Genomic DNA, 24,541 nt, shown 5'->3' on the forward strand with positions numbered 1-24,541 from the left:
ATGTTTGTATGGCATGTATTTTAAAATTTTGAATGTATGAGTTTAATTACCTGTCAGTCCATCCAGATGGAAATATTCAATGAAAGGATGGAAAACTAAGACCATAAACTTAAAAGAAATGCAAGAATTTTTAGACCAGTTTAGTTTTAGACACTCACTGATTGGATTATTTTTAACAGCTAACATAGTACTTATGTACCAAAATAAAGTGATGTATTAAAAATCACTTCTAAAATGGTGCAAATTATTTATAACCTTGATTTTCTTAATTTTTTTTAACAATCGGCGGTTTTGTTGACAAATGTATTCAAAGTACTAAATTTTCATTTTAGATCTTAGTTTATGTTTAGATACCAGAGTGCCCTCACTTGATCCAGATTCACCAGGATATCTTTTTCTAAGCCTTTAATGGTTTATTTCTTCCCTTTAAAATCAGATAAGTACCTTTTAATTAATTTGTCATTTACGAAGGTATTCTGGAGAAAAAAATATGACTTAAAACATAAATTCTGGTTCATTTCTGTTATAGTGTAGCAATTTCTTATGTAAACCATAGTGGTCTATCAACTGAGTGATATTTAGTTTCTTACACACAGCTGATTGCAATTCATAGAGAAATAGCTGTCTATAACTTTTCCAGTTCTTTGTTAAAAACTGTGACTGAGACTGGTCATTCTTTGTGCTATACTTTTTGACTAGTTTCAGCCTCTGAAGATCTTCCTTCTGAACCTGCTTCCCCAATTTTGACTTTTCTTCATTTAATCTTTGTTTGAGATGGTTTTCAATCACAAAGTCAGTTTAGAGATTATTGCATAACCCAGTATCAAGTGATTTGGATCTACATGCATTGCTATTCTTAAAGGTTTCTTTCAAATATGTACTTCATATTCACTCTCTCTATGTACAAAATTTTCTTGAAATTCCAAACTGTTTTCCCTGTATTGAAGATGCTGGATCCTCTGTAAAGTTCTGATCATTCTCATCATTATCTACTTCAAGATCTTTTACCACACACACACAAGATCTTGTTTTCCCTAACCATTTTCTCTAAGTGTTGCACTCAAGTTGCTTTCTTGAACTGGTTGTATGGAGTTATGGTGGATTAGCATATACCTGTGGAGTGCTAGGTAAAATCACAGCTACTAAAGTTTCCATCTTGAAAAAGAGATCTTAGTTTACCTTGAGCAAAGGGAATTCTACCCAACTCCACAACTATCCAAATTCCAACTTTCAGGTATCCACCTGCCTTCCTCAGTATACCACCTCCTTTAGCCATCCCTAGAGAGTGCTGAAAGTGCAAGTAGGTGCAGCCATCTGCTTACTTTCATTTTTTTTTTTTCTATGCTTTTAAAAAATTCTGAAGCTCCCACTGTGGCTCAGTGCTAATGAACCCAACTAGTATCCATGAAGACAAGGCTTGGATCCCACATTGCTGCGGCTGTGGCATCAGCCAGCAGCTACAGCTCTGATTCAACCCCTAGGCTGGGAATTTCCATATGCAGTGGGTGAGGCTCTAAGAAGCAAAAAGTAAATAAATAAATAAATAAATAAATATTTTATTAGAGTATAGTTGATTTACGATATTGTATTCATTTCATGTGTATAGCAAAGTGAATCAGTTATCTATATCTTTATGTATCTATATTCATTTCATATAGGTTATTACAGAATATACTGCTTACTCTGATATTAAATGGATCTTCCCATTTTCAATCTCTATGAGGAACTCAGGGCATCCTCCTGAAGATCTGAATATCTATCAATTCTTCATACCTGCTGGGCAGCATCTCCCCCATTTCCACCCAAGCCTCCTTGGCTTGCAGATGACCATCTTCTCACCATGGATCCATGTCCTCACATGGTCTCTCCTCTGTGCTCACATCCCTGGTCTCTTCTCATAATGACACCAGTCCAACTGGATTGGGGAACCAGCATTATGACTTCATGTAACTTGATCACTTTTCCAAAGACCCTACTCCAAATATAGTTACAGTGGGTGTTAGAGCTGCAGTATATGGATTTGGCAAGGGTGGGGGTGGCACAACTCAGTGCAAAAGAGTGAAGGTCATTATCTAGCTTAACCCTCCTTAGACCTTGCTTAAGCTGAGCTTCTTAACAAGGGGGAAAATGATCCTCTTAAATCTTTCTCCTAAATCATGTGTACCTAAAAGGCAAACAAAGAATTAAGTAGTTTTCTTTGAACACTGTTAATCTCCCTTTTTTACAACAGTTACAAATATAAATTGAAGTTCTAATATTTTCCCTATTGTAATAGGCCATTTCATATGAAACTTGGAGTGCTCACCACAGTCAAATAGCATTATTCTTTTCCACTGTGAGGAATTACACTACTCATCTCAACCAGCCTCTATGTGACTGAATCTAACTAACAGTGTAAGGGAGGAAAAATAATTTTCTCTCTACCATCCCAGATTCTTGGCTGATAGTGTCTTGTCATAAAAGACAAATTAACAGAAGAAAAAAAATATAAGTAGGTGCGGGAGCCCCACAAAGGTATGAGATTCAAAAGGTAACTAGACTATTGAGGTTTAGATCTGATTAATTATTTTCTATGCCACTTATTTTCTGAACTAAGAAAGGAGATATGGGTCTGCAGCTTCAAAGAGGGGAGGGCAATTCATGGAAAAGTGAGAATAGGAAATGGTTAGTAGACAAATGTTACCCTGCCTTGCAGATAAGCCTTTCAGATGAAAAAGTTACCTCTGGGAAATTCTCTTGTGGTGCAAGGGGTTAAGGCCATCTGCTATGGCCTGGGTCACTTCTATGGCACAGGTTTGATCCCTGGCCTAGGAAATTCCACATACCCTGGGAGGCCAGAGAAAAAAAGAAAAAGAAAAAAAAAGGTTACCTCTGATAATCTGTCTTCCTGGCATAAGCCCACATTCTAATGCAAATTTTCCTTACAAAAAGGTAATTTCTACTCTGTTTTCAGAGTGTCTCTTGTGTCTTCTTTTTCTTAAAAGAATTAGCTCCAAATAATCCTCATGCCAAAGAGGAATATTTGGGGGGAGCACATTCTGCTAGCTACAGAGAAATAGTGTAAAGTCATAGAAACACAGTAATTCATGTCTGAAAAAAAAGTTACACACACATTTCTATGAACAGTAGGTAGAAATATTTGGAGTTCCCGTCGTGGCACAGTGGTTAACAAATCCGACTAGGAACCATGAGGTTTGCGGTTCGGTCCCTGCCCTTGCTCAGTGGGTTAACGATCTGGGCATTGCCTGAGCTGTGGTGTAGGTTGCAGATGTGGCTCGGATCCTGTGTTGCTGTGGCTCTGGCGTAGGCCGGTGGCTACAGCTCCGATTGGACCCCTAGCCTGGGAACCTCCATATGCCGTGGGAGCGGCCCAAGAAATGGCAAAAAGACAAAAAAAAAAAAAAAGAAATGTTTTTCTTATTTTTTTATGTATTAGAATCAATACAGTCACATGTATGTTTTAGATTCTTTTTGACTCATGCTTTCTTTTATTCAATATAGCTACCAATTTTTTTTTTTCCTTACCATTCAAGCCACTTGGCTAACCACTTCAAATATTATACGAGTGTAGTAGAATTTTCTTGATTTTGCAGATGAAGAGACTAATACTAAGAGTCCAAATAAGTTGTTCAAGATCACCCAGAGAGTAAGTGTCACAGGTTGGTGTCAAAGCACCTTTGTGTGATGCCGAAGAACCCCCTCTTACTATAGTCTCACCGTAGCAACTCTTAACAAGCCTTAAAAAACATTCATATAACTGGCATTGGCATGTGCATGGGGGATAAGAATTAATAAGACTTAATTCTTCCCCCAAAGAATCTTACATATTAAACAAGGAGACAGATATGTTAAGGAAATAAAGTGCTACAGGATTATGAATGTTAGAATTGTACACAGATCACAGAACCACACAAAAGATCAAATGGACCACTTTCGGGGACAAAGTTCCCAAATAGCAGTACCATTCCAGCTGAGTCTGGAAATTTGTGTAAGTGTTCATTATTCAGATAATGAGAGTAGAGGTGGGTGTGCGGTGGAAGTAAGGATTCCAGATGGAGGAAGTGAATTGAGGGCAAATATAAAAGGGCACAAGAGTATTGGCAATATCATTTTGTTAAATTATCTCAACTCTGTATTATCCCATTAACCGGGGGAATGGAAACTGGGAGGTCACAGATAAAACATTGTTCAGACATAGCTAAACACAATTGTGATACAAGGTGGATTTTTAATTCAAGTGTGTTTTATTAAAATACTGAAATAGTTTACTCTGATCTGAGTAGGTCTTCCTCCCCTTCCTCTTTCTCCTCTTCCCTTTTTCTGATGAAAACAATATTTTTCATAGAATAAACTCTACTTTGTGTTTTCTACATATCCCAGCAAGCAGTTATTTGGAGCTGCCTTGTTTTTGTCAGCTAAGTCTTCCTTCTCACTGTCATTCTCGCCTTCATCATTGTACAAGTACTAGTTCCCTAGTGACACAACAAAACCATAGCTTGGAAATTAAATTACCTGCCATTCACAAGTTTTTCTCCTTACAACCCCAGACTGCCCCCTCAGCTGTCAGTGAGGTAAGTCCAATGAAACAATGAATTGAAAGAATTCAGGGCCATATCTGTCAACTCAAGGTCACCAAGTCTTCAAAGCAAAATTTTGAACTTTGTTCTGCAGTGCTCTCAATCCCTCCTTCCCCATCATTCTCCAAATTCTCTGTTTAAGAAAAATAAATAAAAGCAAGTCTTGGGAGAAGGCAGAGTAAAGTGACTTCTAGTTCCATCACTGCCATAGGAAATAGATTTTTGCCCAAAGCTTCAGGCAAACTACAGAAAGCTGTTCCCACACTGAAACTAACAGGCTGACAGACTGCTACAAGCAAGCATATCCACCTCTGACCGTCCAGGTGGAGGGGCGTTCCTGATTTGCAGTAGATACAATGTAAAAATGGAACGGTCCCTATATAATTATAAATAATGGACTCATCCCGATATACAGATATTTTTCTTATTCACAACAGTTTTAGTTCTTTCTATTTACAAATAAGCTGCCTTTTACTTAGTTTTCATCCTTTTTTTTCCCCCATAATGTGGTTAATCTATCCTTGGGAAATTTCAAATTGACTGTAATTCATTATTGCTGGAACAAGGTACACAGTGGGTAGTAATAGATCTGGTAATGGAAAGTTAAGTAGGCATCAAATCATGGCTGGCCTTTGTGCCGTGCAAAGTGGTTTGGCAGGGGAAAACCATTGGAGAGTTCTACCGAGTGACATGTTTAGATTTGCCTTTGCAGAGTGATGTGTTTAGATTTGCATTTTGGAAAGATCACTATAGTGTTCCCTTAACAATTATAGTTAGGAGAATGAGAAGGAATGAGGACCTGAGCTAAGCAGCTTCCTTGGGAATGGAGAGGAAATAAAAACATTCCTGAGATTATATAGGTGAGGAATTAATTGGGTTTTCTCAGATTAGATAAGCACCTGGAAGATGCTATGGCTGTGGGCAGAGAGAAATGATGGCTGGCTGGTTTCACCTCTATTGACTGAGTAGGACACCATTCCCTGTGAGAAGTTGTCTGAATTCAGGCTGCTATAACAAAAATACCATAGACTGGGTGGCTTAAACAGCACACATTTTCTTCTCAATGTACTGGAGGCTGGGAAGTCCAAGATCAAGGTGGGTGGCAGCAGATTCTGTGTCTGGTGAGAACGTGCTTCCTGGTTCACAGAGAGTCAGATTGTCTTAATTTCTCATAATAGAAAGGGTAAAGAGCAATAATTCCATTCTTGAGAGGTCCACCCTTGCAACCTAATCACCTCCCTAGGTGCTATACCTAGGAGTAAGTTTGTAACATCAATTTAGAGGGAGTAACAAACATTAAATTCATAACAGAAGTCTATTGGGAAAGAAGCATACATAGGAAGAATAAAATGGATTTTATTTCAGTCAAGTAAAGTTGGCAGAGACTTGATTATATTCAGGTAGAAATTCCTCATATGTAGTTGGATATCCGTACTGAAGATAGTTAGGAGAGAAGCTGGCAAGATGGTGGAAGAGTAAGAGGACAAACACATCAAAAAACACATCTATATGTAAAACGATTCACACAGAACACCAACTGAATGGTAGCAGAACTTAAACCTTCAAAAAGGGAAAGAACTCTTGACAGAACTGTGTAGAACAAAAGAAAAAATAGAGAGAGAAAAGGAATCTGGATGGGTCTAACACTTCCCTGAGGGAACTGTGAAGGAGAAAGAGAACCTACACCCTGGGAAGCCACCTAACCAACGGAAAGATCACCCGAGTTGGAGGGAACTCAAAGAAGCCGAGAAAAGCACAGTAGCAGGTCTGAGATCCAAAAAGCAGAGTGAGAGATGCAAAGACCATCTGAACCACTGGCACAGACATCACAGACTGAGACACTTGTGGGCTGGGTGCTGAGACTTAGGCTCTGGAGGTCACTCTCAGGGAACAGGCTGGGGTTGATGGTGTGGAGACAGCCTAAGGGACTAGGGAGCGATTTTCTGCTGGTGGGGGAGTGGTATGCTAAGGGCTGGGGAGTGAAAAGCCACGGCAGATGGAACCTGGGAGAAGGTCCAGACCCGCAGGAGATGCAAGGTGCCACTGTTGGGAAGGGGCAGGCTGCCATAGAAAACTCCTTGGGCCCCAGTGTGCACACTTGCCCACTGGTATGCAGAGATCTGAGCTCTCCTTCCTGGTGCCTGTGCCCTGCCAGCACGGATCTGGCCCTGCCAGCACCCTTCCCACTCCTGGTACCCACACTCAGCCCTCATAGATCCAGCCCTGCTGGAACCCTTGCAGGCTCCCAGTGCCCCTGCCTAGCCTGCATGGATCTGACCTACTGGAACCCTCAGGCACTCCTGGTGCCCATGCTCTGCCCTCACAGAACAAGTCCCACCAGACCACACTGGACTGTGAAAAACTACAGTTTGGCTTCCCAAATTCTCAGAAAAAGAAAAACAGAAGCATGATGAAGAAGCTCAGAAACCATTCGCAGTTAAAGCAACAGAAGAATTCACCTAAAGCAATCAACAATGAAACAGACCTCTGCAGTTTGACATACTTTGAGTTCAAAAGGGAGATAGTGAAAATACTGAAGGAATTAAGAGAGGATATGAACAGTAATGCAGATTCCCTCAGAAAGGAGCTATAAAAATATAAGGAGGAGCCAAGATAAACTTGAAAATTCATTTGCAGAGATACAAACCTAGATAAAGGCAATAAAGATCAGAATGAATAATACAGAGGAATGAATGAGTGATGTGGAAGAGAGAATAATGGAAATCAGCCAATCAGGACAGCAGACAGAAAACCAAATGAAAAAACATGAAAGCAATAGAAGAGACCTGTGGGATAATATAAAGTGGGCCAATCTATGCATAATATGAAGTCCAGAAAGAGAAGAAAAAGAAAAGAGGACTGAAAATATATTTGAAGAAATTATGGCTGAAAACTTTTCAAATCTAAAGGATACTGATATCAAGATAAACAGGAAGCACAGAGGGCCCTAAACAAGTTGAACCCAAATAGGCCCATACAAAGATATATTATAATAAAAATGGTAAAAGTTAGAGAGGATTCTAAAGGCAGCAAGAGAAAGGCAAAGTGTTAATTAAAAGGGAACCCCCATAAGGGTATCAGCTGATATCTCTACAGAAACACTACAGGCCAAAAGGGAGTGACAAGATATATTTCAAGCTCTGAGAGGAAAAAATATGCAACTTAGAATACTCTACCCAGCAAGAATATCATTTAAAATAGAAGGGGAAATAAAGAATTTATCCAACAAACAAAAGCTGAAAGAGTACAACAATATGAAACCCATTCTAAAAGAAATACTGAAAGGGCTTCTCTAAATTAAAAAAAAAAAAAAAAGTAGATCTAGGATAGAGGAAACCAGAATTGGAAAGAAGTGACTTAAATAAGCCAGCATATAGAACCAAACATGAAGATGTTAAAAAAAAAAAAAAAAAAAAAGACACCAAAATCATACAATATGGGGAAGGAAAGTAAGAAAATATAGATTCTTTTTTTTTTTTATCTTAATGGGGTGTTTGAGACTATATGATTATCAGGCTAAAGTAAGCAGATATAGGAAAGTGTTCACATACTTAAAAAACAGGCCAACCACAAATCAAAACCACAAAAGATTACATCACAAAAACTGAAAATAAAGATACTAAAGTATAAAATAAATGGAAACCATCCAAACAAAAGAAAAGAAGAAAAGAGAAACATAGAATCAACTGGAAAACAAGGTTTAAAATGGCAATAAATAAATATCTATCAATAAACACCTTAAATGCCAATGGACTGAATGCTCCAATCAAAAGACAAAGAGTGGCAGATTGGACAAAAAAGGAAAAACCTTCAATCTGCTCTCTACAAGAGACTCACCTTAGGGCAAAGGACACAGATAGATTGAAAGGGAGGGGATGGGAAAACATATTTCATGCCAATGGACAAGACAGGAAAGCAGGAGTTGCAATACTCATATCAGACAAAATAGACTTTAACACAAAGGCCATAAAGAAAGACAAAGAAGGACACTACTTAATGGTTAAAGGATCCATTCAAGAAGAGGATATTACAATCCTCAATACATATGTCCCTAATACGGGAGCACCCAGATACTTCCAACAAATACTAACAGACATAAAAGGAGAAATTGATGGGAATACAATCATAGTAGGGGAATTTAACACCCTACTCACATCGATGGACAGACCCTCTAGACAGAAAATCAGTAAGGCCACAGAGATGCTAAAGAACACAATAGAAAAGTTAGAATTAATCAACATTTTCAGGACATTTCATCCAAAAAATCAGCATATACATTCTTCTCAAGTGCACATGGAACATTCTCAAGGATTGATCATATATTGGGGCACACAACCAGCCTCAACAAATTTAAGAGTGTAGAAATTATTTCAAGTATCTTCTCTGACCACAATAGCATGAAACTAGAAATCAACCACAGGAAAAGAAATAAGACAAAACTGACTACATGGAGACTAAACAACATGCTACTAAAAAAACCAATGGGTCAATGAGGAAATCAAGAAGGAAATGAAAAAATACCTCGAGACAAATGAAAAAGAAGACACAAGCACTCAAAATCTATGGGATGCCACAAAAGCACTGCTCAGAGGGAAATTGATAGTGATGCAGGCCTTCCTCAAAAAAGAAAGATCTCAAATCAATGACTTAACCCACCACTAATGAATTAGAAAAAGACCAAAAAACCTAAAGTCAGAAGAAGGAAGGAAATCATAAAGATCAAAGAGGAAATCAATAAAATAGAGACTCAAAAAATAAAAATAAAAAAAAATCAGTAAAACCAAGAGCTGGTTCTTTGAAAAGGTAAACAAAATGACAAACCTCTGGCTAGACTCACCAAGAAGAGGAGAGAAAAAACCCAAATAAACAAAATAAGAAATGAAAAAGGAAAAATCACAACAGGTACTGCAGAAATACAAAAAAATCATATGAGAATACTATAAAGAATTATATGCCAACAAATTTGACAACCTAGAAAAATGGACAACTTTCTAGACTTACAGCCTGCCAAAACTGAATCAAGAAGAAATACATCAACTGAACAGAATGATCACTAGAAATGAAACTGAATATGTCATAAAAACACTCCCTACAAATAAAAGCCCAGGACCAGATGGCTTCACATGTGAGTTCTACCAAAAACACAGAGAGGAACTTATACCCACCACCTTAAACTTTTCCAAAAGGTTGAAGAAGAAGGAACACTCCCAAAGACCTTCTATGACGCCACCATCACCCTAATTCCAAAACCAGACAAAGATAACACCAAGAAAGGAAACTATCACCCAATATCTTTGATGAATATAGATGCAAAAATTCTCAACAAAATTTTAGCCAACCGAATCCAACAACATATCAAAAAGATCGTACACCACCACCAGGTGGGATTCATCCCAGGTGCACAAGGATGGTTCAACATATGCAAATCAATCAATGTCATACACCACATTAACAAAAGAAAAGTCAAAAACCACACAATCATCTCAAAAGATGCAGAAAAAGCATTTGACGAGGTCCAACATCCATTCATGATCAAAACTCTTACCAAAGTGGGTATAGAGGGAACATTCCTTAACATAATAAAAGCCATTTACAACAAACCCACAGAAAATATAATACTCAATGGAGAAAAGCTGAAAGCCTTCCCACTAATATCTGGACCAAGACAAGGATGACCATTCTCAACACTGTTATTCAACATAGTTTGGAAGTCCTGGCCACAGCAATCAGACAAACAAAAGAAATAAAAGGCATCCAAATAGGAAGAGAAGAATTAAAACTATCACTGTAGGCAAATGACATGATACTATACATAGAAAACCCTAAGGACTCAACCCAAAAACTACTTGAACTGATCAACAAATTCACCAAAATAGCAGGATATAAGATCAACATTCAGAAATCAGTCACATTTCTGTATATTAACAATGAAATATTAGAAAAGGAATACAAAAATACAACACTTTTTAAAATTGCACCCCCAAAAATCAAACACCTGGGAATACACTTGACCAAGGAGGCAAAGGACTTATATGCCAAGAACTATAAAACATTAATTAAGGAAATTAAAGAAGATGAAAAGAAATGGATAGATATTCCATGCTCCTGGGTTGGAAAAATTAATATTGTAAAAATGGCCATACTACCCAAAGCAATCTACCGATTCAATGCTATCCCTATCAAATTACCCAGGACATTTTTCACAGAACTAGAACAAACAATCCAAAAATGTATATGGAACCACAGAAGACCCAGAATTGCCAAAGCAATTCTGAGGAACAGAATCCAAGCAGGAGGCATAACTCTCCCAGGCAACATTACAAAGCCACCATATCATCAAGACAGTGTGGTCCAGGTACCAAAACAGACATACAGACCAAAGGAACAGAATAGAGAACCTAGAAATAAACCCAGATACCCATTATCAATTAATCTTTGACAAAGGAGGCCAGAACATCAAATGGGAAAAAGACAGTCTTTTCAGCAAGTATTGCTGGGAAACCTGAATAGCTGCATGGAAATCAGTGAAACTAGAACATGCCATCACACCATGCATGACAATAAACTCAAAATGGCTGAAAGACTTAAATATCAGACAAGACACCATCAAACTCCTAGAAGAGAACATAGGCAAAACACTCTCTGACATCAGCCTCACAAATGTTTTCTCAGGCCAGTCTCCCAAAGCAATAGAAATAAAAGCAAAAATAAACCAATGGGACCTAATCACACTGACAAGCTTTTGCACAGCAAAAGAAACCATAAAAATAATTAAAAGACAACTTACAGAATGGGAGAAAATAGTTTCAAATGATGCAACTGACAAGGGCTTAATCTCTAAATTATACAAATAATTTATACACCTCAACAGCAAAAAAGCCAACAACCCAATAGAAAAATGGACAAAAGACCTGAATAGACATTTCTCCAAGGAAGATATGCAGATGGCCAACAAGCACATGAAAAAATGCTCACCATCCCTGATTATTAGAGAAATGCAAATCAAAACTACTATGAGATACCACCTCACACCAGTCAGAATAGCCATCATTAATAAGTCCACAAACAACAAATGCTGGAGAGGGTGTGGAGAAAAGGGAACCCTCGGCACTGTTGGTAGGAATGTAAGCTGGTACAACCACTATGGAGAACAGTATGGAGGTACCTTAGAAATCCATGCATAGGTCTACCATATGACCCAGCAATCCCACTCTTGGGCCTATGTGCGGACAAAACATTCCTTAAAAAAGACACATGCACCCACATGTTCATTGCAGCTCTATTCGCAATAGCCAAGACATGGAAACAACCCAAATGTCCATCAACAGGTGATTGGATTAGGAAGATGTGGTATATATTCACAGTGGAATACTACTAAGCCATATAAAAGAATGAAATCATGCCATTTGCAGCAACGTGGATGGAACTAGAGACTCGCATCCTGAGTGAAGTAAGTCAGAAAGAGAAAGACAAACACCATATGATATCAGTTATAGCTGGAATCTAATATATGGCACAAATGAACCTTTCTACAGAAAAGAAAATCATGGATTTGCAGAATGGACTTGTGGTTGCCAAGGGGGAGGGGGAGGAATTGGGATGGATTGAGCATTTGGGATTTATGGATGCAAACTATTGTCTTTGGAATGGATTAGCAATGAGATCCTGCTGTGTAGCACTGTGAACTACGTCTAGTCACTTATGATAGAGCATGAAAATGTGAGGAAATAGAATGTTTACATGTTTGTTTAACTTGGTCAACATGCTGTACAGTAGAAAAAAAAATTCTATTGGGGAAATAATTTTAAAAAAATAAAATAAAGAATTTAGCTCATTAAGAAAAAAGAGGATAGTTAGGCATAAGTGTGAGTTTTTGGAGCTATTCGTATGAAATATATTTATTAACGTCACAAGTGAGAGTGCTCTCATCTCTTCCTCCCCAGACTTCCAGGCAGGAGACAAAATCTTTAATCTTTTGGCTTTTTCCCTTGATGTTTGTTGCAGTATTTATAGAATTAATTTTTAAGTTTGTAGAAAAAAAGTTGTAGATTTTCTTTATTGACAGGTTTTTAACACATCACATCTCCTTTATGATGACTAAAATGAGACATCAAAATATGAGATATCATATTTGCTTACATTCAGAGCCTAGTAAAAGCCTTGAAACATAGTAGATTTCAATAAATTTATTTCCCTTCTTTATTTTTTCTGTCTTTTTTATTTTTATTTATGTATGAATTTATTTATTTTTCTTTCTCTCCCTCTCTCTCTCTCTCTCTCTCTCTCTCTTTTTCTTTTTCTTTTTGTTTTTTTTATTAGAGAGGGGGATGGGAGTCCTGGGAAGGCATTTGGTGGTCAAGATTCCTTTGAGTTTTCCTATGGAGAAATCATTTCTAAAGCCTTTGTGTGCCTGAGCTGGTGCAGATCAGAGCAGCTATGTGTCAGCACAGGCAGCCCAAGAATGCGGCTGCTTCCTAAATGCCAGGCCCGGTTCCCACCCCATGCTCCCTTCTCCTGGTCACCAACTGCGGGGTGTGGCCACCCTCCTGGGAACAGTGGGAACTCTCCAGCAGGTATCAGATGTTAAATTGAGGCTATTTTCAACTAGATGGCCTGATATGGTTAAAATAAGAACATGACAGGGAACCTCGGAAAATAGTGTGTGATGCTGCTGCTGCAGGTCTAGAGTTTGTTGGAGGCTTCTGTGGAAATCAAACCTGGAAGCTGGAAGAAAGGGTCATGTTTAGAGCCTTTTAGACACCCGGATTGCTCAGTGCAGGCTAACTGCAGGCTGCAGGGCTGGGATATCTCAGCAGGCTCAGATCATCAGTCCTGCCCTGCCAGAGAAGTTCTACAACCCCTTTCCAACTTTGTTCACACCCCGTGCACCTGATGGGCCCCTTCTCTGCATCATGGAGGGTCCCTGTGTAAAGGACCAACCTGGCTCTGTAAGAGCTATGAAGGCAAAGACTCCCCTTCTAGGGATTTGGCTTAATTGTACAGTTAGAGGTGGGGATTCATCCTATGTCTGATAGAGCAGCTGCTACATAAACTCTTCCTGCTTTATCCCCAGGAGGCTTCTACCATCATGAGTCTCATGATGGCCTTGATAATCAGAGGGAAGAGGTGCCTTAAGTTACGTTTTATCATAAAGTCCTTGGTGGATTGTGCCCAAGACTGGCATGGCTTTGTTCCATCTCTATGTTGGAGCATTTGTCCAGGCCAGAGCAGAAAATAACCTCTGGAAGATTCACCTGGTCCAGCAGTGGGCAACTATGACATTAGTGAGAAATATATATTTGTTCTCGATCTGTTCAAAGAACCAGCTTTTCGTTTCATTGATCTTCTCCATGGTTTTCTTTGTTTCTATTTCATTGATTTCTGCTCTGATCTTTATGATTTCTTTCCTTCTACTAACTTTAGGTCTTGTCTGTTCTTCTCTCTCTAGCTGTTTTAGATGTAAAGTTAGCTTGCTTATTTGAGCCTTTTCTTGTTTCCTGAAGTGGGCTTGTATTGTTATAAATTTTCATCTTAGAACGGCTTTTGCTGCATCCCATAGGTTTTGGAGTGTTGTATCCTTATTGGCATTTGCTTCTAGGTATTTTTTAATTTCTTCTTTGATTTCTTCAGTGATCCATTGATTGTTTAGTAGCATGTTGTTGAGTCTCCACATTTTTGTGTTTTTTGCAGTTTTTTCTTGTTGTTGATTTCCAGTTGTATAGCGTTGTGGTCAGAAAAGATGCTTGATATGATTTCAATTTTCTTAAAGTTCCTGAGGTTGGATTTGTAGCCCAAGATTTGATTAATCATAGAGAATGTTCCATGTGCACTTGAGAAGAATGTGTATTCTGTTGCTTTTGGATGTAATGTCCTATACATATCTATGAAGTCCATCTGGTCTAATTCTTCATTCAGGGCCTGTGTTTCCTTATTGATTTTCTGTCTGGATGATTTGTCCATTGCTGTAAGTGGGGTATTAAAGTCTCCCACTATGATTGTGTTATTGCCGACTTATCCATTTTAAGGTTGTTAGAAGTTGCCTTATAAATTGTGGTGAACCTAGGTTGGGTCCATAGATATTTAAAATTGTTATATATTCTTCTTGGATTGATCCTTTGATCATTATGTAGTGACCTTCCTTGTCCCTTAAAGTATTCTTCATTTTAAAATCTATTTTGTCTGATATGAGTATTGCTACACCAGCTTTCTTTTGATTCCCGTGTGTGTGGAATATTTTCTTCCATCCTCTCGCTTTCAATTTGTATGTGTCCCTAGAATTGAGGTGGGTCTCTTGAAGATAGCATATATATGGATCTTGTTTTGGTATCCATTCAGCCAGTCTGTGTCTTTTGGTTGTGGCATTTAGTCCGTTAACCTTTAAGATAAATATTTATATGTATGTTCTTATTACCATTTTATTAATTGCTTTGGATTTGTTTTTGTTGCTCTTTGTTCTTCCCTTCTTCTCTTGTTCTCTCCTCTTGTGGCTTGATGACTATCTTTAGTGTTGTAGTTGAGTTGATTTTTCTTATTTGTTTGTGTATCAATTGTAGATTTTTGCTTTGCAGTTCTTCTGAAGTTTTGATATGAGTCTATATATGTACGAGATTGTTTCAAGTTGTTGATATCTTAATTTCAAGTGCATCTCCAGTTTCCTGCATTTGTACCCACCTCTTCTCATGATTTGTAATTTTGGTGGCATAATTGTGCATGGATGATTTCCTACCATTACTGTATATATACCCTTAGTGGTGAGCCTTGTCATTTGTGGTATTTTTGTTTCCTGTTGTGGATCAACAAAATTGATAAACCTTTAGCCAGACTTATCAAGAAAAAAAGAGAGAAAACTCAAATCAATAAACTTAGAAATGAAAAAGGAGAAGTAACAACAGACATCACAGAAATACAAAGGATCATAAGAGACTACTGCATGAAACTATACACTAATAAAACAGAAAACCCAGAAGAAATGGACATAGTCTTAAAAAGGTACAATCTTCCAAGACTAAACCAAGATGAAATAGAAAAGATGAACAGAGAAATCACAAGAACTGAAATTGAAACAGTGATTAAAAAACTTCCAACAAACAAAATCCAGGACCAGATGGCTTCATAGGTGAATTCTGTCAAACATTTAGAGAAAAGTTAACACCTCTCCTTCTGAAACTATTCTAAACAATTGCAGAGGAAGGGATACTCCCAAACTCATTCTATGAGGTCACCATCACCCTGATACCAAAACCAGACAAAGATACCACAAAAAAAGAAAACTCCAGGCCAATTTCACTGATGAACATCGATGCAAAAATCTTCAACAAAATATTAGCAAACCACATCCAACAGTACATTAAAAGGATTGTACATCATGATCAAGTGGGATTTCTCCCAGGGATGCAAGGGTTCTTCAACATCCACAAATCCATCAGTGTGATACACCACATTAACAAACTGAAGAATAAAAACCATATGATTCTCTCAATAGATGCAGAAAAAGCCTTTGACAAAATCCAGCACACATTTCTGATAAAAACCCTTCAGAAAGTTGGCATAGATGGAACTTATGTCAACATAATAAAGGCCGTATATGACAAACCCACAGCTAACATCATTCTCAATGGTGAAAAGCTGAAAGAATTCCTGCTAACAATAGGAACAAGACAAGGATGTCTGCTCTCACCACTGCTCTTCACCATAGTTTTGGAAATCCTAGCCACAGCAATCAGAGAAGTAAAAGAGATAAAAGGAATCCAAATTGGAAAAGAAGAAGTAAAACTATCACTATTTGCAGATGACATGATATTATACCCAAAGAGTCCTAAAGACTCTACCAGAAAACTGTTAGAGCTCATCCATGAATTTGGCAAAGTTGCAGGATACAAAACTAATACACAGAAATATACAGCATTTCTATATACTAACAATGAAAGATCAGAAAGAGAAATTAGGGAAGCAATCCCGTTTACCATCACATCCAAAAGAATAAAATACCTAGGAGTAAACCTATCTAAAGAGACAAAAGACCTGTACTCTGAAAACTACAAGACACTGATGAAAGAAATCAAAGATGGCACAAATAGGTGGAAAGACATACCATGCTCTTGGATTGGAAGAGACAATATTATCAAAATGACTATACTACCCAAGGTGATCAACAGATTCAATGCAATCCGTGTCAAGTTACCAAGGACATTTTTCACAGAACTCAAACAAAATATTTTAAAGTTTGTTTGGAAGCACGAAATACCCAGAATAGCCAAAGATATTCTGAAAAAAATGGAGCTAGAGGAATCAAGCTCCCGGACTTCAGACTATAGTTAAAGCAACATTCATCAAAACCATGTGGTACTGGCACAAAGACAGAAATATAGATCAATGGAACAGGATAGAAAGCCCAGAATTCAACCCATGCACCTACAGCCAACTAATCTATGACAAAGGAGGCAAGAATATACAATGGAGAAAAAACAACCTGTTCAATAAGTGGTGCTGGGAAAACTGAACAGCCACATGTAAAAGAACAAAATTAGAATACTCCCTAACACCATACACAAGAATAAACTTCAAGTGGATTAAAGACCTAGATATAAGACCAGATAGTATAAAACTCTTGAAGGAAAACATAGGCCAAACACTCTCTGACATGAACGACAGAAACATCTTCTGAGATCCACCTCTTACAGTAATGACAGTAAAAACAAAAATAAACAGATGGGACTTAATTAAACTTAAAAGTTTCTGCACAGCAAAGGAAACCCTAAACAAAATGAAAAGACAACCCACAGAATGGTAGAAAATCTTTGCAAATGAATCAACTGACAAGGGATTATTCTCCAAAATTTATAAACACCTTCTGCAGCTCAATACCAAAAAAACAAACAACCCTGTCAAAAAATGGGCAGAAGATCTAAACAGGCAGTTCTCCAAATAAGACATACGGGTGGCCAAAAAACACATGAAAAGATGTTCAACATCACTCATCATTAGAGAAATGCAAATCAAAACCCCTATGAAGCACCACCTTACACCAGCCAGAATGGCCATCATCAAAAAGTCTACAAACAATAAATACTGGAGAGGGTGTGGAGAAAAAGAACCCTAGTACACTGTTGGTGTGATTGCAAATTGGTGCAACCACTGTGGAAAACAGTATGGATATGCCTCAGAAAAGTAAAAATAGAACTACCATTTGATCCATCATTCCCACTCCTGGGCATCTTATCCAGAGAAAACCATGACTCTCAAAGACACATGTACTCCAATGTTCATTTCAGCACTCTTTTCAATAGCCAAGACATGGAAACAACCTAAATGTCCATCGACAGAGGAGTGGATAAAGAAGGTGTGGTACATATACACAATGGAATATTACTCAGCCATCAAAAAGAACGAAATACCAGCATTTTTAGCAACATGGATGGACCTAGAAATTATCATGCTAAGTGAAGTCAGTCAGACAATGAGAAACCAATAGCAAATGCTTTCACTGGCATGTGGAATTTGCAAAAAGGACAGAATGAACTTCTTTGCAGAACAGATACTGACTCAGACTTTGAAAAACTTATGGTTTCCAAAGGAGACAGTTTGGGGGGTGGGGGGATGCACTGGAGCTGTGGAATGGAAATCCTATAAAATTGGATTGTGATGATCATTGTACAACTATAAATGTAATAAACTCATTGAGTAATAAAAAATTAAAAAATTAAAAATTTAAATAAAATAAAAATAAATATATATATATATATATATATGTATATATATATATATATATATATATTTGCTCTCTTGTTCCTGACACACAGCTCCTAAAAATCCCTTGCTGTTTCTAAGTGATCAGGGTAATGGGAGTATCTTTGGTGATTCTATTTGATCTGAATCCCTGGTTTCTGATACAAGAGCTTCTAAGACCTTAGGAATCCCTGGAGTCACAAGTGTCTTTTTATGCTGCTGAGATAAGTGGGGACAGGAGTCCGTAGAGGGCTTCGGGAGGAAGGCTGATCAGACAGACCAAGAAGGGTTGGAACTTTCAGTCCACCTCACAACCTCTATTTTTATTTATTTATTTATTTATTTATTTGTTTTTGAGTGAAGAGTTTGGAGACTGCACATTATAATCTATTTTTATTTATGATATTTATGTTAATTTATTTTGTAGTTTATAAATTTCTTCTATATCCTTATTAATAAATATATTTGTTTGCTGTTTGCTAGAGCTGCCATAAAAAACTCCCACAGACTTGGTGGCTTAACAGAAATTTATTTTCTCATTGTTCTGGAGTCTTGAAGTCCAAAATCAAGGGGTCAACATGGTTGATTTCTTCTGAGGCCTCTCTCATGGCTTGTGGATGGTTGTCTTTTCCTCCCTTGGTTTTCCCTCTCTGTGTGTCTGTGTCCTAATTTCTCTTTTTTGAAGGACATCAATCATATTGGATTAAGACCCACCCTCATAATCTAGCTTTAATTACCTCTTTAAAGACCTTATGTTCAAATATAGTCCCAGTCTGAGGCATTGAGAATTAGAAATTTAATATATGAATTGTGAGGTGTGCAATTCAGGCTATGATAGTAAAATAAAGTCATGTGTAATTACCTACATACAACTTAAGCAAGTAGTTTCTGAATTTGGGTAATTACTTTCTTTTTTTAAAATTTTTTTGTCTTTTTAGGGCCACACCCTGGGCACATGGAATTTCCCAGGCTAGGGGTCAAATCAGAGCAGAAGCTGCTGTCCTACACCACAGCCACAACAATGCCAGATCCGAGCCACATCTGTGACCTACACCATAGCTCACGGCAATACCAGATCCTTAAACCACTGAGCAAGGCCAGAGATTGAACCTGCGTCCTCATGGATGTTAGTAAGATTCATTTGCGCTGAGCCATGATGGGAACTCCTGATTTTGGATAATTTCTGAAGATTTTGGTATGTTCATATGAATATGAACGTGAGGGGAAAAAGTGAGAGAAATAGGTATGATTCTAAATAATAATTATGCACTCAAACCCAAAGTTCTTTATGTTAGAGGGATCTTCAAAATGGGTTATAGTTAAAAAGAGAAGTTTTTAAAAGATAATATCAAGAGGAAATGGGAGAGATGGATTTATTTAAATGTTTTCTAAGTTATGAATTAGTATGGGAGATATTATTTCCCCAATCATTTCACAGATATTTAGGGAGTTTCTACATTAAGCTTGGTTCAAAAGAATGCAAAGCGCTGTGAAGAATACAAAGAAGCTCAAGATGGGATCGTTGTCTCAGGAGTTTTCATCTCTGGATACAGAGTCAAAATAAGTACAAGTGAAAAGAAAGGAAAAAGTAATGATTTAATACCAAACCATAGGATTCTGTCTATAGAGGATTTAGAATCAGTGAGAAGGAAGAGATAGTGTGGGAAAGGCAGTCTGAAGTATTTCACTGAGGGTGGGGTTAGGCTTGTGCAGTGAAGGGTGAGTAGAATGGAGTTATGTGCAGACAAAGGTAGGGAAAGCAGAAAATAAAAGATGAAACTGTTTATTTTCTTTATAGGACTAAATAATAACAGCCTTCAGTTTTTTCTTATGTTTTCATTTATTTATTTGTGGTAAGGACAGTTACCTTGAGATCCACCCTCTTAATTTTTTTCAGTACACAATACAGTATTGGTAACTGTAGGCACAAAGTTGTACAGCAGAGCTCTGGAGCTTATTCATTGTCTATAACTGAAACTTTATACCTACTGGATAGCAACTCACCCATTTCCAATCCCCTCCCCTCAGCCCTTGGCAACTACCATTCTACTCTCTCTTACTTTGAGTTTGACTAGTTTGGAAACCTGATGAACGTGGAATCACACAATATTAGTACTTTTGTGATCAGCTAATCTTACTTAATGTAAGTAAAGTCCTCAAGGTTCATCCATATGGAAACATTCCCCTCTTTTCTTTAAATACTTCATTTTATTAGAGAAGTTTTAGGTTCACAGCAAAATTGACAGGTAAATAGAGATTTACTACATCCCCTTATCCCTACATGTGTGTAGCCTTGCATATTATCAACATCCCCCACTAAAATATTTTCTCTTTTTTAAGGCTGAATAATATTCCATTGTATATATACACCAACTGTATTTATCTATTCATCTTTTGATGGATATTTGGTACCATACCTTTGTTTTTAAGAATGAACAGCACTGAATATTGAAGTGTTAATATCTCTACAAGATTTTGACTTTGTTTTTTTGTATGTATACCCAGGAATGGGATTGCTAGGTCATATGGTAGTCTACTTTTAATGTTTTGAGTAATCTCCATACTGTTTTAGTGGTGACCCTGCCATTTTAATTCCCAGCAACAATGAATAAGATTCAGTTTCTCCACATCCTTGCCAGCATTGTTTTTTTTTTTTTAAATGATAACCAGGTGTGAGGTGATATCTTATTGTGGTTTTGATATTGATTTGCATTTCCCTGATAATTAGTGATGTTGAATATCTCTTCATATGCCTATTGGCTGTTTGCATGTGTTCTTGGGAGAGATATTTATTCAAGTCCTTTGACCACTTTCAATCAGGTTATTTATTTCATTGCTGTTGATTTTTAAGAACTTTAGTTCTGCCTTTTCTGTTTATTTCTTGTCTGTCTCCCTCACTAGAACATAGCATCTATAAGGACAGAGATCTTACTCATCTTGTCTTCTGTCACTTTTCCACTATCAAAAGTAGTACTTTGGAGTTCCCTTGTGACTCAGTGAGTTAAGGATCTGCTGTCACTGCAGTGGCTCTGGTTACTGAAGTAGCAAGTATTCAATCCCTGGCCTGGGAAATTCTGCATGCAGTGAGTACAGTCAAAAATAATAGCAAAATAATACTTTTCAAATAATAGATGCCATATATTAGTTGAATACATGTCTGAATGAATATTAGGTGATAAGAGTGGACTAAATGCATGTACTAGAAAGAAGGTGGAAAGAAGTAGAATCAAGTCAGATTATGTAGTGATGTAGTTAGTGATTTTAAAACCTGAGAGGGAATTTTGAATTTGAGCCAGTATATAATTAGGAAACTTAAAGAAACTTGAACAAGAATTAGAAGCAAGGAAATCCATGTTTTCAGAGGACTGCCATAACCTCTATTGCTATATTGCTACCTTTATTTGTTTAGTTTTATAAGTAACCATAAAACTGTCTTGCAAACGGCTATACTATTTTGCATTCCCACCAGCAATGTGTGAGATTTCCTGCTACTCCATATCCTGACAGCATTTGATGTTGTCATTGTTCTGAATTGTGGCCATTTTAATAGATGTGCAGTGGTAGCTCATTGTTAATTTGCATTTCCCTATTGATATATGTTGTGGAGTATCTTTTCATATGCTTATTGTCATCTGTTTATTTTCTATGATGAAGTGTTTATTAAGGTCTTTGGTCCAGTTTTTAAATTAGTTGTTTGCTTTCTTATTATTGTGTTTTAAAAATTATTTGTGTGCTTTGGAAAATAATCCTTATGCAAATATTTTCTCCCTATATATGGCTTGTCTTCTGATTCTCCTGATAATGTCTTTGGCAGAGCTGAAATTTAATTTTAATGATGTCTATAATATCAGTTATTTCTTTCATGGATCAGGCTTTGGTCATTATCTAAAAAGACAACACCATACTCACTGTCATGTAGGTTTTTCTCCTATGCTATCTCTTAGTTCTATAGTTTTGTATTTTGCATTTAGATCTGTGATACATTATGAGTTAATTTTTGTGAAGGGTGTAAGATTTGTGTCTAGACTAATTTTTGTTTTGCATACGGATGTCCAGTTGTTCAGTACCATTTCTTGAAAAGACCATATTTACATCATTATTTGTATTTCTTCCTTGGTCAAAGATCAGTTGACTGTATTTATAGGAGTCTGTTGCTGGGCTCTCTGCTCTGGTCTGTTGATCTATTTATCTATTCTTTCAACAACACCACACTGTCTCAATTACCATAGCTTTATAATAAGTCTCAAAGTTGGGTATCGCCAATCTTCCAACTATGTTATTTACCATTTTTCTTTCTTGTTATTTTTGAGAAAATATCTGCCAAACACCAAAGTCTGACTAGCCATAGATTGTCAGATATTTTTTCAAGGATAAAATGATGTTCTGTGAAAAAAAGTAACCTATTCTTCCTGCAGCTCAAGTGGTCTCATAAGTACATTTGTTCCACACAATCATACTCAGCACCAGAAATATTTTCTGCAGAATTTCTATTTCATCACAAGAATGTTAAAAAGGGCTAGACTTAAAAAAATTGATAATTTTTACTGGTCAATTAAGGACAGTCTTAAGTAAAATGGGCATTTTTTTTTTTTTTTTTTCTGACTGCATGGACGTGGAGAAGCTGCTGATTCCAACTACAGTTTAGTGATACTGTCTATTGGACTTTTTAGACTGATACTTTACTTCTTTCCTTTCCAATCTTAATTTTTTTTTCTGCTTGTCTTCTTCCTCCATATCATGAAAGAGTCCCTCAACCACATTTTATAATCATTCCATTAAAAATATTTGGGGAATTCCCATCATGGCTCAGTGGTAATGAACCCAACTAGTTTCCATGTTCCATCCTGCAGGTTCCATCCCTGGCCTCACTCAGTAGGTTAAAGGATCTGGTATGCCATGAGCTGTGGTGTAGATCCCAGATGCTGCTCATATCTCACATAGCTGTGGCTCTAAAAGGAGCTGTAGACCAGCAGCTGCAGTTCCAATTTGGCCCCTAACCTGAGAACTTCTATATGCTGTGGATGAGGCCCTAAAAAAGCAATAAAATAAAATAAAATAAAATAAAAATATTTGTCTGTAGACGTAACTCTTTAAATTCTGAATCCTTTCTTATTCTCTAATTTTTCCCTTTTTAAGGATCTCTAACAGTTCTAGAATGAGATATGTACTTGAATATATTTGATGATTTAAAAAATAATTTCTGATTTTTAATTTTTGTGTCCCTCTGTTTACCTTAGTGTTTGCTTTTCACTTTGTTAGTTTTCCTCATTGAACTGAATATCCTTGCTTTCCCATGACATTTAAGATGGGACTGGGAGGTCCATCATAGTTTTCCTATTTATAAAAATAAATTCTTTTCCTGTGATATCTTCCTTGCGAGGGGAGCTCTTACCAGGAGCTCTGAATGGCATTGAAGGCACACTGCATTATGCTTAGAGATTCGATACATGAAGCTTTCTCCTGAAGGCACAGATAGATTTCTCCTGAAGGCACAGATAGATGCATGACATAAGGATATCTTATCAGGAGGGAGCTTTCAGGTTTTGCTTTAAGAGGTCAGGCTTTGGGTGCCACAAAGGTCAGAATGAAAGGAACCTTTTTGCAGAGCACCACCCTTAATATCCCAAACTATTACACTGAGTATCTTTAAAAGGAGCTCTGTTTATTTATTTATTTGAGACTTTCTATCAACCATCTATAAACACAAGGGAAAGGGTAAAAGAGATGGTAGGGGTAGGTAGCCTTACATATAAAAATATTTTCACTTAATCACCCTATTTTAGCCTTTTTTTTGCACTTCCACTCTACTATTCTCAGGCTAAAATCAAGATCATCCAGAGTTCGGTGGAGAGGGCTGGTTTCCACTCTTCTGGAGCCTTTTTAAAATCACGTTCTAGGTTGCACCTTTATCTGCCCGTTTAACCATTTTCCTATTTCCATCCACATACAATCATGTTCACATGCCCTTCATTCTCTTGTTTATTATATGTGTTCATTATGGTTCTATTCTGCTTTATGTTTCAACATTTCTATCACAGTGGGAGAGTAGAAGAAACAGCAGTAGAAACACAGGGAGTTCCTGTTGTGGTGCAGCAGAAATGAATCTGACTAGTATCTATGAGGATACAGGCTCGATCCCTGGCCTTGCTCAGTAGGTCAGAGATCTGATATTGCCGTGAGCTGTGGTGCAGGTTGCAGATGTAGCTCAGATCCCACGTTGCTGTGGCTGTGGCATAGGC

General features: G+C 37.3%; 1 protein-coding gene and 1 pseudogene across 5 annotated transcripts in view; one reads left to right on the top strand and one right to left on the bottom strand.

The window, feature by feature from the left end:
- LRP1B (LDL receptor related protein 1B) overlaps positions 1-24,541 on the top strand; it is a 1,884,722-nt gene that overhangs the window by 1,341,891 nt on the left and 518,290 nt on the right. The gene's annotated exons all lie outside the window — the stretch shown is intronic.
- On the bottom strand, positions 496-1,179 carry LOC146395755 (swi5-dependent recombination DNA repair protein 1 homolog pseudogene; annotated as a pseudogene).

This window comes from Sus scrofa, chromosome 15 (genome assembly GCF_054392235.1).
Source record: "Sus scrofa isolate SSC_HxYL_T2T_F1_AM1 chromosome 15, Sscrofa_HxYL_maternal_Yorkshire_Landrace_v2.0, whole genome shotgun sequence".
Taxonomy (NCBI): Eukaryota; Metazoa; Chordata; class Mammalia; order Artiodactyla; family Suidae; genus Sus; species Sus scrofa.